We start from the raw sequence: 14798 nt of genomic DNA on the forward strand, positions 1-14798 counted from the left end.
AACTCCTTGATATTGTAAACAAAGCCGCGATAAACATGGGTATATATATATCTACTTGGATGTCATTTATGGTCTCTTTAGGGTATATTCCCAGCAGTGGAATTGCTGGGTCAAATGGTATCTTTATTTGCAACTTTTTGAGAAAGCACCACAATGCTTTCCACAGTGGTTGCACCATTTTACACTGGATACTGTAGATTTTATATGCAGGAAAATGTGTACCAGGGTTTTATTCTTTTACCATACCTATTCAGTCTGTATGCTGACAAACAGTTCAAGAAATAAACTATATGAAGAAGAATGTGGTATAAAGATTGGAGGAAGACTTATCAATATGCAGATGACAAGCTCTTACATTCAGGAACCTGAAGCACTTTCTAATGAAGCTCAAAGATTCGTAGCATTCATTATGACTGACACCTCAATATCAAGAAAACAAAATATCCTCAAAGCTGGACCAGTAAACAGCACCATGATAAAGAGAAAAGACTGAAGTTGTCAAGGATTTCATTTTAGTTGAATCAACAATCAACACCCATAGCAGTAAAAGTCAAGAAATCAAATGACATTAGATTAGGGTATCTGCTACAAAGAACACCTTTTAAGTGCTAGAGAGCAAGAATGTCACTTTGGAGACTAAGGTACGCATAGTATTTTCAATTACTTCCTAGACACAGAAACACAATTAAGTGATCTGGGATTCCCGTTCTTCTCAATGTTAGCCATAATTTATTATGATCCATATCATCAAATGCATTTGTATAGTCAATAAAACACGAATAGACATTCTTCTGGTATTCTTTGTTTTTAGCCAGGATCCATCTGGCATCAGCAGTGATTTCCTTGCTGTCACAGCCTCTTCTAAATCCAGCTTGCACTTCTGGCAATTCTCTGTCAATGTACTGTATTAGCCAGTTTTGAATGATCTTGGGCAGTATTTTGCTCACATGTGATACCTATATCTAGATCAAGAAGCTGTTGTGCCAACAGAGCAAGAAACACTACTTGGTTTAAAATTAAGAAAATGTCATATCTTTTCACCATATATATTTAATCTGTATGATGAGCACATTATTCAAGAAGTTGGACTCTATGAAGAAGAATGTGGCTCCTCTATACCTTCAATATGTAGATGACACAATCTAGCGTGCTGAAAGTGAAGAGGACTTGAAACGCTGCAGAAGATCAAAGACTCCAGCCTCTAATATGAATGGCATCTCAATGTCAAGAAAACAAAAATTCTTACCACTGGACCAAGAGATGACATCATGATAGATAGAGAAAAGACTGAAACTATCAGCGACTTCAGCTTACTTGAATCCACAATCAATACACTAGGTACCAGTATTTGGGATAGCAGGAGACACACTGCACTGGGAAATTAGGGACCTCTCCAAATTATTGAAGAACAATGACACTAGTTTGAGGACTAAGGTGCACTTCATACACATCATAGTCTTTTCAATCACTTGTTGTACATCTGAGAGCTGGACAATGACTAAGGATGACAGAAAAAGAATTGATGTCTTTGAACTGTGGTGCTGAAGGAAAAGACTCGATATAACATGGACTGCCAAAATAACAAACAGGTATGTCTTGAAGAAGGTGTTGCCAGAGTGCTCTCTGGAGGCAAGGACGCCGAAGCTGCATCTCCCTCGCATACTTTGGGTATGTTGCTAGGAAAGGCTATTTTTTGGAGATGGATATCCTGCTTGGAAAAGTGGAGAGATGGAGAAGGATAGGAAGGCCCTCAACCAGGCAGATGACATAGTGACTGCAGCAATGGGCTTGAATGTGTCAGAGATTGTGAATTTGGCACAGGATCGGATAGGGTTCAGATCTGTTATTCACAGGGCCACTATGAGTCATACTTGACTTGACTGCATCTAACAACAACAACCTGTGCAAGCTGGACAATGAATAAGGAAGACCAATGAAGAACTGATGCCATGGGGGATCAGTGAAGAATAAGAAATATATCATAAACTGCTAAAAGAACAAATAAATATGCCTTGGAAGAAGTGCAGTCAGAATGTTCCTTAGAAAGAAGGATGGTGAGGCATTGTCTCACAAACTATATGCATGTTATCAGGAGAGGCCAGTCCTTGGAGAAAGACATCATATTCAGAAAAGTAGGGGGTCAGAGAAAAGTGGAAAACACTCAACGAGATTGACTGATACACTGGTAACCACAATTGGGAGGATGGCACAAGATCAGGCAGGGTTTCATTTTATTGTATATAAAGTCCCAATGAATTGGAATCAACTTAAAGGCACCTAACAACAATAAAGGTCAAAGGATTGTCAAGAAGCAGAGATAAAATGTAACCTGGGCCTTTGGTTTGCTTTTGCTGTGAAAGAGCTAAGAGGCGTCTGAGTCGTACAAACAGTTTGTGCTCAATTATTAACTTAAAAAATTGCTGGTTTTCATTCATCCAGTGTCACTATACAAAAAAGACCTGGCAGTCTTCTTCTGTAGAGATTACAGCCCAAAAAAATCCCACAGAGTGATTCTAAACTCTAACACCTGGAATTACCATGAATCAAAATTCACTTAATGGTAACAGGTTTGGATTTGGGGGTTAAAAAGGTATATTGTATGATATGTATCAAATGGAATTTCCCCCTTCAAGAAATTTACAAATTAAGAGATCTTTTATGTTAGCAGTTTACTGTAAACAGACACAGCTTATACACTGCATCTGATACGCAAGCTAAAAGAGTACTCCTATACAGCCAGTCAAATTTACAAATACTGAAAGACATACCAGAGACAAAGCATTACTCATATGCTAGCATCACCTAGACAACCAGAAAACCAAAAGGAACTAAAGATCTTTACATAGAGACTGAAAAATTAAAATCTATTTCCTTCCACCAAAAGATTTTACACCAGTAAACTGTAGAAAGTTTACTGCAGTGGCATTCCAACAGTCTCTGGTTAACCATTAATTCTTTCTCCCTTTCTTCTTTCTAAAATTGAGGAGTTTTCATATTTTCAGAACATCAATTAAGGCTAGGACTTAAAGGTTATTGCTTTAGTATTTCTAGCCTAAGTCTCATAATAGAGAATTAGTAGGTTGGAAGCTTGCAATTTCCAGTGCCAGAGCTACAGAATCTATTTTTTTTCCCAAAAAGAGGCTTTCACAGATGTTCAAATTTGAAGCACTCAGCTAGCTGACTGAAACAAAATGTACTGCCTGAACATCACAGAAATCTAAAGTAGCACTTAAGTCTCCCACAGTTATTCATTTAGGGATACATGAAGAACCTAAATGATAATTGTCATAACAATAACGTTGTAAAAACTAGTTCCTCATATAAAGCAGTCTCCAGATTGTGAATAAGATCCCTTCTTAAGTGTAAAATATGCCCTTAAGATGGATTTTTGTAGGTAAGTTAGAACAGGTGCCTTGGGGTCTTATTTAGTATTCTGTTCTTATCTTAGTTAAAAAAAAAGACTCAAAGCCTTTTCAATGATTTAAAAGCAATATGCAGCAAGTCAAAGTGATTGTGATGAATAATTTTTAGTGTGTAGAGACTGGCTGAACCATTTCAAAGTAAGGGCAAATTTACATAACATTAAAGGGCAAATACAAGCTGTCTATAAATCAGACGTTGGTAACCCAGGGATTGCCTGGAATAGAACAGATTATCAAATCAGTCCCATAAACATTCACAAGATATTTTCCAGAAAGCATCAGATGGTTGGGGGGAAATTCCTATAATTTCACAAGCATAGCATTAATCATATGTTATATGAGGCAGGTTATTAATAATAATGTTATAATGTACTATATATTCATCAAAGACTATACCTTTGGGAGGGGACAAACCATTTCTAAGATTATCAGTAATCATATTTGGTAACACAATTTAACTATGCATATACAAGTTAATTATATTAACACAATAACTTACCAACCACTTGGACTTTTACATTGATAAAATTTCATAAAAATTAGTTGGCATTCACAACTGAGGTAACAGGAACAGGATCACATTTCATCTAATGACAAAAAGACACGGATAAACTATTTTGATGTAGCTTTGTGAGTCTAACTCACAAGCTTAAAATTCCCAATTCTTTCTTTTCCTGGCCTCTTGATAAAAGCAGGAATTCTTTTTTAAATTATAATCTCACATGTCAAATTCTCATTAGAAACTATGTCCATATCTTTGTTATAAGGTATGACTGTGATAATGGCCAATAATTCCTTTTGAGCTTGTATTTTTTATATGAAATAAAAAATGCTACTAGATATATCTACAGAGTCCCTACACACCTAGTCCAAAGTGCACAAACTAGTAAATGACAGGAACAACGTAGGAAAACAGAAAAACCCAGGCTTAGTAACACAGAAAAATCTAATGCTTAACAGATCTAAATCAATAACTTAGAGTACCAGACCAGCTTAAATTTTGACTCTTCTCTTTGGGGAATGTTCCCTAAATTTCACCTTTTTCATGAAGCTTTCTCTGACTCTCTTTCAGTCACCGCTATCTTTCCTTTTGCCCTAAAAAACTCACTTTAAATATTTCCAAGATACTGTCTATGTCAATATAGATGTGTTTTCTATTATACATGTGTTATCTTCTTCATTAGACTTCCTGCTCCTTAAAAGTAAGAAGGAACCATGGCTCATTTCTCTTTTATTCCTTTTAACACTTAGGACCATTCATTCTGTGTCTTCCGTGCAGCAGTCATTCAAATATTTACTGAGTGAATACATAAACTGTATCCACTATTTATACACTGTGGTGCTATTCTTTATCCCACTCAACTATTTCAGGATTGTGACTCCCAGGTGGGAAGCACAAATAACAAAATACATTCTGTTACACTATTAGGGTTCTAACAGGAAACCACTTTTGTCCTGTTCTCAGCCTCTTTTTTTCTATTGCCTTTTTACTGTTCCTTCTCTCTAGTCCAATGAGATACCACTTGTTCCTTCTATTGTTACTAAAAGCCTCATTATGCACAAGGTAAAGTGAAAAAATGCATTCGATGCAATTACCAGTTCCTCGTAAATTTGAGGGCTATTTGTCATTTCAAAATCCAGGACTTGAATAAAAGAACGTCCAAATTCTTTTCACTCCTAAGAACGATTTTCTTTTTTTCTTTGTAGACAAAATGGAAGCACACAGCACAGGAAGCGGTCCTCAGTAAGCCACCGTTCATAAACAGCTTTGCTGAAAGCATAACAAAGGTTCTGTTGTGCTCTTGCGTGGCAGGGCCAGTAAGCAGCAGGAGCAGATGAACTCTTTAAGAAACAAAGGTTCTGTCTTCATGCAAATGTTTGCATTAATAAAAAATGAAGAAAAAGATATAGAAAACCCAGACTAGCTGGACATAATAGGTCTCTAAACGGAAGGGTTTTCACATTTTCCAGGCAGAGTCAGCAGGTCTTTTAAAAACTTTGTCATTCTGAACATTTCACAGACATCACAAGAAAGACATGCAAATAACAGAAGCAAATCAAAGGACATCCCGCTGCTCTGCTGGCGCCTCTCTCATCCATGCCTGGTTTGTCATTTTCTGTTAACCCTGGTGCTGGCTGCCGTTTTGTTGAGGAATGGAGTTCCTAGCCCATGTGGCAGTACATGTCCAGCCAGCTGGCCCCAACACTGATGACATTACAATGCAAGCCATGTACTACCACTCAGGGACACGTGCTGCCAGGCAACAAGTCCAATGTGTGATTTTTACACATCCAGCTTGCATGGGAAAGATCCCCTAAGCCAAGCACTTAATGAGACATGGTTTTATTGAGTGTAAGCATCACTGAGTATTCTCTGAAGAGGGACCAGGACTTCAAAATGAAATCTACAAGAACACTCAAAACTCGAACCCAAAGCTGTCAAGTTGGTTCTGACTCAATGATGACCCTCCACTGGGTTTCCAAGGCTCTAACTCATAACAGGGAAGACTACCCATCATTCTCTCAGGAAGCTGCTGGTGAATTCGAGCCACCAGAGATGTTTGGCCTTTGGATTAGGAGCACAATCCGCTACTGACTAAGCCACCATAAAGCGACTGAAAAAAGGAGGCAGAGGGGAACCCACCAATTAATTCTATGGAAGTAAATGGCTACAAACACCTCCCAAACATCAAGTACTTGTATCATGCACTCAACTTACACTTTCTTCATTTTACCTTCATAACCACCATTTAAAGTCTCACAGCCTTAAATGAGTTGGTTCTAACTCACAACAACACTACAGAGCAGAGTAGAACACTTTATAGGATTTCTGAGGCTGGAAATCCATACTGGGACAAAATATCTCATCTGCTGCAAAGCAACTGATGAATTTGAACTGCTGATCTTTTGGCTAGCAGCCAAACTCTTAACTCACTCCACCACCACTTAAGGCACTTACCAGCTTATTTTACAATTGAGAAAATTAAGGCTTAAGGAGATTATGTAACTTGCCCAGTGTCACATAATGCCAAGTCAAGGCCAAAAAATTGTCCGAAGATAAATTCCTCCCCATTCTATACATTTTCACTTCTTTCTAATATTTTTTAATTAAAATTTAGCATACTCTGCAAAATATCACATAATCACATACTGGAGACTGTTGAAACACCATCCTTTCTTAACTGTTAATTATTTCAAGTATTTATCATCCACTTTTAAGAGTATATAGCTCTATATCTTTAGTTACAAAGGCTCTAATGTGCAAAGGTCCAGATTACTTATTTTTCCCCTAAAGGAGATGTTGATGGATTCGAACAGAATTTCAACTGCTTATTGAAGAAATGACTTTCGAGAGCCACTGAAGATGGATGATATCCTCACCCCAAAACTATTACTATTTAGAATTCTTGACATTTTAAACTGAAACTACCCCCTAAAGCCATCATATTTAAATCAAACAATAATTTTACTTAACTAATGGGAAATGTCTGGGCTAAGAATTACCTACATGTGATCATTTGACAAATAATAACTTGTAAGATTTTATGAGAAGCTTAAGAGGTAGTGAGGTTGTATTTGTGATGGTGGAATCATTTGGGAAAAAAGATATCTAGAAACATGGTATAACTTGAATATAACAAATATCACTACATTGTACATGTATAAACTGAAGTAGGTCATGTTGTATATATTTTCATTTTAAAAAGAAAAAGGTTGTTGCTAGGTGCCATCGAGTAGCTTAAAACTCATAGCAATCCTATGACCAACAGATCTGAAACTTGCCCTATCCTGTGCCACACTCATGGTCTGTCGTAAGTCTTTTTTTCTGTGAAAATCCATCTCCTTGAGAGTTGTCCTTTCTTTCACTGAGCTTCAACCATTCCCAGCATGGTATCTACTTCCAAGGACTGGGCTCTCTTGACAACATGCCAAAAGTAGGTGAGATGAAATTTCACCATCCACTCCTCAAAGTGGCACTCTAGTTACACTTCATCCAAGACAGATGGTTGTTCTTTTGGCAGTACATGAAATATTAAATACTCCTCCAACACCATAATTCAAAGGCATCAATTCTTCTGCGATCTTCCTCATTGACTGTTCATCTTTCAATTGCCTACAAAGCAAATCAAAATACCATGACTTGAATTAGGAACACCTTACTCTTTTTTTTTTTTTAATTGTTGTGTACCGTCAAATCAGGTCTGACTGGCACAGGAAGAGACTGCCACTCCTTCTCCAGTAGAGCATCTGGTGGATTCAAACCACGTGCCTTCAGGATTGCAGAGCAGCTTTTTGCCACTAGGCCATCAGAGCTCCCCACATCTTACTCTTTAAAGTGACAAACTTGTTCTTTAGCATTTTAAACAGGTGTTTGACAACCTATTTCCCCAACATAGCACATCTTTTGCTTGCTTTATTGCTGTTAACCTGGAAAGGAGGAGAGCATCTTACTTGGATCACAATCAATATATTTGGTACCAGCAGTCAGGAGAGATCAGGAGACATTTTGCACTAGGAATGTCTGTAGTCAGGAACCTCTCCAAATCATTGAGGAGTGACTCCTAGTTGTCTCAAAGGCACATAACTACAACAACAACAATGTCAGTTTGAGGACTAAGGTGTGCTTGATTGAGGCCATGATCTTTTTAGTCACTTGCTATGCATCTGAGAGCTGGACAATGAAAAAGAATGACAGAAGAGTAACTGATGTCTCTGAACTATGGTGTTAGAGAAGAGTGCTGATGATTCCATGCACCATCAAAAGAATAGTTATGTCTTAGACATATATAACTCATTCTTTTCATGCCTGATCCAGTGATTAAGAATTCTTGGAGTTCCTAACATATAGTCTAGAAATATTTCATATTTTCATCTGTTTGTCTTTATACAAATTAAATAAAATAAAATATGGCGACTATGGTGTTAGCCTAAAGTTGGCTTTTTTAGCCATTTCCTTAGCCCTCTCTGGTCTCCAGCTACCTTAACTGCAGACATATGATCTTGCAAATCATCAACAATTGTGGGACTAGGATAAGAGAGAGAGTGCTTCTCACACTGTGCAGCAAGACTTGAGGGAGACTGGAGCAAGATCCTGTTGAGAGTGAGTTCCTAGTGGCGAAACACTAATGATGATGGTGGAGAGATGGTGGCAAGGTGTAACCAAAAGAGCCCTGAGATAAAGGCCGCAGTTAAACATTTTGCTATTCTTGCCAGATGAAGGAAGGAGAAGCTGACTGCTGAATTGAAACCTGAGCCTGGACTAAGGAATTGATTGTGTCTTGGGACAGTTATGCTAAAACCTGGATTTGCAGTGGGTGATATTCTTTGCCTTCGCACTCTCAAATTTATTTCCCTAATAAACCCCATTCTAGTACCACAACTGTGAGTAGAGTCTGTGAGTCAACAACAAATAAACCACCTCTTGCTGCTGGTGTAGCTCTAGAAGCATCATGGGTCTGGGCTAACGGCTGGTTTCTCTCTGAGGTATAGTGAGGAGCTGTTTTATTCTCATTCCATCTGGCCTTTTCAGACAGACACTCATGGCCCTGTGCCCCATGTTCCATTTTTTGCTCTCCAGACAGCAACAATAGTATTCACTAACATTTTTACATATCCTAATAGACCTAATTTTTTAATGGAATACCCAACATTCTTTTATACTAATGATATTCCATTTAGGCCTCTAGTATGACTAATAATCTTAAAAGAGTTTTATTTGTCCTCTAAAAAATAATGTGCTCAGTTTTCTTTAACACACCATTTTTACGTTCAGCCTCAGCTGTCCATTTGCTGTAGAGAGGTAACTCATGGTTGCTGTTATTCTAAACACTGTAACACTGATGTGTCAAATGCGATAATGGTTACCCATGGTGGACAGTGTTTGGTGGAGCTCCTCGATTAAAACAAGCTTGGAAGCCTGAGTAGCATCCACTTTCGAAAGAGCTTGCCTCCAGAAACCCTATGAACTTGGAGAAATGAAAGTTACACAAGTGTTCAGGGTTTTGTTCACAGGGTCGCTATAAGTCATCTATGACTTAGTGACACTTAACAACAACATCATAGAGAGAGCTCAGTTGGCTTAGTGGACAGAAAGCGATGCTACCAAGCCAAAGTGAACTATTTTAATCTGCGGCATTCAGGCCTGGTTTTAATTGTTTTTGGTTAAATATTCTTCTAAGTGGTATAGCACTGGTCTGTCCATTTGCTGTATAAAAGTAAGCTGTGATGCTGAACACTGTAACACTGATGTGTCAAAGGTGATAAAGGTAATCCACGGTGGACAGTGTGTGATGGAGCTCCCTGATTAAAACAAGCTTGGAAGCAGGAGTGGCATCCACTTCTGAAATAGCTTGCCTCCGGAAACTCTATGAACTTGGAGAGAAGATGAAAATTATACAAGTGTCCAGGTCTTTTGTTCATAGGGTTGCTATGAGTTGTCTATGACTCAATGGCACTTACCAACAACAGTAGCTGGCTAGAAGATAATCTAAGTACTGATGACCAGATTATGGAATTACATTACACTATCTCTCTGGCTGTTCAAATACACCAGCAGCTCCAAGGGAGAAAGACAGACAATATCTTCCTATTATGATTTACAGCCTCATAAGCCCAAAGAATGGTGGCTACGAGTCAGAAACAATATAACAGAGGCAAGTTTGAATTTCAGTTTTACTTGAAGACAATCAAAACTAAAACCAAAATCAAACCTACAGCCTTCAAAGTCAATTCCAACGTATAGGACTAGTAAGAATTAGACTTGCCCCATAGGGTTTCCAAAACTAAAAATCTTTACTAGATTGTCTCATCCTTCTCTTGAGGTGGTGGCTGTTACATATTGTCAAGTCGGAACTCATAGCTGACCCTCCAGGCTTTCAGAGGCAGTAAAGTGCATATGAGATGTCCTTTCTCCTGCAGGGCAGCTAGTGGATTTGGACAACATGCCTTTGGGTTGGCAGTGCAGTTCCTTACCACTAACCATCAAGGTAACTATTCTCCTGAGGAGTAGTCCGTAAATTCAAATCCAGCCTGTCAGTTAACAGTCAAATGCTTTAACCACTAACCTATCAAAGCAGCTTCTGACAACCAGAGGAGGTATTAAAATCATTAAACGCCTTTGTGATAAAAGGCAGAAAAAGAAGGTATTTTAACAGAAGTGGAAAAAAATGCAAGATGATTAGATTATGTTGTTGCTGTCTGGTGTTATCAATTTGACAGTAACATTGTGAATAACAGATCTGAGCCTATCTGCCCTATCCTGTGCTATCCTTATCAATTCTAATAAACTGTAAACAGCTGTTACAGTAGCTGTGTCAATCCATCTTGTTGAAGGTCTTCCTCTTTTTACTGATCCTCCACGTTTCTCACCTATCTTTTTCCAAGGACTAAACCCTCCTCACAACATGCCCAGATATGTGAGATAGAGTTTCACCATCCATACCTCTGAAGAGCACCCTGGCAAAAGCCCAATTACATAAGTAAAATCTGCTGTCAGGGACCTCTCCAGACTAAGGTGCACCTAATCAAGTCCATGGGGTCTTTGCAATTCCTTGTTATGCTTCAGAAAGCTGGACAATGACTAAAGATGACAGAAGAATCAATGCCTTCAAATTGTGGTGCTGGAGAAGAGTCTTGAACCATGGATGGCCAAGAAAACAGACAGGTCTGTCTTGGAGAGGGTGAAAACAATTTTCTCCTTGGAGACTAGGATTTTGAAGCTCTGTCTCACATACTTAGGGCATGTGGCCAGGAGAGACTGGTCCTTGGAGAAGGACATCATGTTTGGAAGGGTAAAGGGACAGCACAGGAGAGGAAGACCCCATATGAGATGGATTGATACAGTAACCCGGGCAATGGGGGTTGGTGTGCTGAAATTCATTAGACTGGCTCAGCACAGGGAAGGTCTCAGTGCTGCTGTACGTAACTATGTACATCACTATGGGTCACTGGTGACTCAGCTGCACATAAAAACAAGTTCCAAAGGTGTTGATTGTGAACCGAAGTAAGATGAAATTGTTGACAACTTCCATTTCCTCCACCTATCATAATGTTACCTACTGGCCCAGAAGTTAATATTTTGTTTTTCTTGATGTTGCTGTGTAATTTATATTGAAGGCTATACTTTCATCTTCTGCAGCAAGTACTTCAAGTCCTTCTCACTTTCAGCAAGCAAGGTGGCGTCATCTGCATAATGGAAGTTGTTGACAAGCCTTCCTCCAATCTTGATGCTACATTCTCCTTCATAAAGTCTAGTCTCTCAAATTATTTGCTCAACATATTGATTGAATAGGTATGGAGAAAGGATACAGCCCCAATGCACATCTTTATCAATTTTAATCCATGTAGTGTTCCTTTGCTCTATTTGGACAACAGCATAGGTTTCATATGAGTATAATTAAGTGTTCTGGAATTCCAGTTCTTCTCAACGTTATCCATAGTTTGTTATGATCCACACAGTCAAATGCTTCTGTATAGCAAATAAAACACAAACAAATATTCTCTGGTATTCGCTGCTCTCAGCCAGGATCCACCTGACATCAGCCATGATATTGCTGGTGCTCTCCTCTTCTAAACCACACTTGACCTTCTGGCAGTTCTCTGTGAATATACTATTCTAGCAATTTTTTTATAATCTCCAGCAATTTTTTACTTGCACATGACATTAATAGTATTGTTCAATAATTTCTACATTCTGTTGGATTGTCCTTCTTGGGAATGGTAAAAAATGTGTATCTCTTCTAGTCAGTAGACCAAGTCGCTTATCCTCCAAATTTTCTAGCATAGACTAGTGAGCACGAGTGAGCATATCCAGGGCTGAATCTGTTATATGAAACATCCCAGTTGGTATTCCACCAATTCCTGGTGCCTTATTTTTTCCCCAGTGCCTTCAGTGAAGATTAAACTTCTTCCTTCATTATCAATGGCACTTGTTCATATGGTTATTGTTGGTGTATGCCACTGAGTCAGAAAGAACACTTAGTTGACCCTCCAAATGGATTTTCAGAGGCAGAAATCACATGAGAGGAGACTGCTCATCTTTCTCTCACAGAGTAGCATTTTAGGATTGCAGCACTGCTTCTCACCTCTAAGCAATCAGAGCTACCTTGTCTGTATGGTACTTCCTAAAATTTTTCAGTGTCAACTAATTCTTTTTAGTACAGTAATTCTGTGTATTCCTTCATCTTCTTTTGATGTTTCCTGGATCATTCAAGATTTTGCCCATAATCAACACAGTACTGGAAATAACATGAAAATACAATCCAGAATATTAAGACCAAAATACGGGAAGTTTCCAACATGCTGGGGAGACAAAAAAAGCAGAACCAAAGAGATGGGACAGTCCGTCAGTGAGCTGGAAGATAGAGCCTCATTGGAAACATATTCATATTAGAAGAAAAATCAGAGATGAGATGTAAGGAAAATGAAGAAAACATTAGAATTATGTGGGATGACATAAAAAAAAACAACAAGACAGGTAAGACTGAAATTCTAGAACACTGGAGTGACAGGGAAGTCACTAAGAAAGCTGTAGAGTACTAGAGGAAAACTTCCCACATATTATGAAGAATGGGGAAATTCACATTCAAGAAGCATAGTGAACACGGAATAGACAAGACCCAAAAAGAAACACATCAAGACATATCATAGTCAAATTTTCCAAATTAAAAGGACAGATTACTAAAAGCAGTGTGAAAAAAAAAAAAAACAGAGTTACCTACAAAGGGGAAACAATTAGATTAAGTTCAGATTTCTCAGCAGAAATCGAGTGAGCTGGAGGACAATGGGATGACGTATACAGAGAGTTGAAAGAAAACAAGGATCCTGTACCTAGAAAACCTCTCCATCAAATATGAAGGAGATCCTTTGCAGAAAAGAAGAAACTTAAGGAATTTGTGAACACAAGACCAAAACTACAAGAAATTTTAAGTTCTTTACATGGACACTCAAAAGGAAAGTCAATGGACCACAGTAACCAAAAACAACAGAAAAAGAAACACAGAAAAATGGCAACAGTAAAAACCTGGCCTGACAATAATTATACTTAATGTGAATGGACTAAATCCACCAATTAAGAGGAATAGGGTAGCACAATGAATTGGGGGGGGGGGGGAAAGAGCCCACCAATGTGTTGCCTACAAGAGATACATCTAAGAAATGAAGTGAAAGAAGCTTAAAATCAAAGACTTGGAGGAAAATATACCAAGTAAACTGTAACCTAAAAAAACCAGGAGTGGCAATACTAATCTCAAAAAATATAGACAACTGGATGAAAACCACCATAAAAAAAATAGGGAAAGGCATTACATACTGATTAAGGCCAAATATATCAAGAAGACATAACTTTGATCAACATTTACATACCAAATGATAGACCTGCAAAATAAATAAAACAAAGGTTAGCAAAATTGAAGAAAGAAATAGCACCACAATTGTGGTAGAAGATATCTACATACCATTATCACACAACTCAAAAGAAACTTAACAAAGATAAAGAAGATCTAATCTATAAAATCAGCCAACTTGGCCTGTGGATATATTCAAGGTACTGCACTGAACTAAAACTCAATTCACTCTCTTCTCAAGTGCACATGGTACATTCTCCAGAATAGATTATTATTAGAACACAAAGCAAGCCTCAACAAATTAAAAAACACTGAAATAATACAAAGTAACTTCTCAGACAACAAAGTCAATAAAACTAGAAATTAATCACTGGAGGGTAAAGCTTATAAAACCACCCATGTGGTAACTCTCTGCTAGAACATGATTGGGTTAAAAAGAAATAAAGAGTGAAATAAAAAAGTTCCTTAAACTAATGAAAATGAAAATACAACATACCAAAACCTCTGGAGACAGCTAATGCAGTCCTCAGGGGGATGTTAACCGAAGTACGTACATGCATAAAAAAACAGAAGAAGGAAAAAATCAATGGTCTAACTCAACAACTTAATCAAATAGAAAAAGAACAATAATCTAATCTTACAGCCTCTAGAAGAAAGGAAATGATACAGATAAGAGCTGTTATCAATGAAATAGAAAACAAACAAAAAAAAAACCTGAAACCACCAATATGACCAGGAGCTGGTATTTTTTTGAAAGGGTCAATAAAATTGACAAAACACTGGCAAACTTAACAAAAGAAAAAAAGACACAGATAACTCGATTAAGAAATTATAAAGGTGATATCACATTAGAATCAGATGAAATTAAATCAAGAATATCACAATACTATGAAAAGCTAGACTCTGGTAAATTCTAAAACCTAGAAGAAATGGACAAATTCCTCAATACTCATGCCCTACTCAGACTGACGCTGAAAGATGTAGAAGAGACCCATCAAAAAGAAGATATGTCATAAAAAGACTTCCCCGGGGC

General features: G+C 37.9%; 1 protein-coding gene across 3 annotated transcripts in view; it reads right to left on the minus strand.

Annotated features, from left to right (window-relative positions):
• The window catches only part of LOC102875182 (chromosome unknown open reading frame, human C11orf49), a 266475-nt gene that overhangs the window by 213803 nt on the left and 37874 nt on the right, over positions 1–14798 (minus strand). The window lies entirely within an intron of this gene.

Source organism: Elephantulus edwardii, unplaced genomic scaffold (genome assembly GCF_000299155.1).
Source record: "Elephantulus edwardii isolate Elephantulus edwardi_28Jun2011 unplaced genomic scaffold, EleEdw1.0 scaffold00189, whole genome shotgun sequence".
Taxonomy (NCBI): Eukaryota; Metazoa; Chordata; class Mammalia; order Macroscelidea; family Macroscelididae; genus Elephantulus; species Elephantulus edwardii.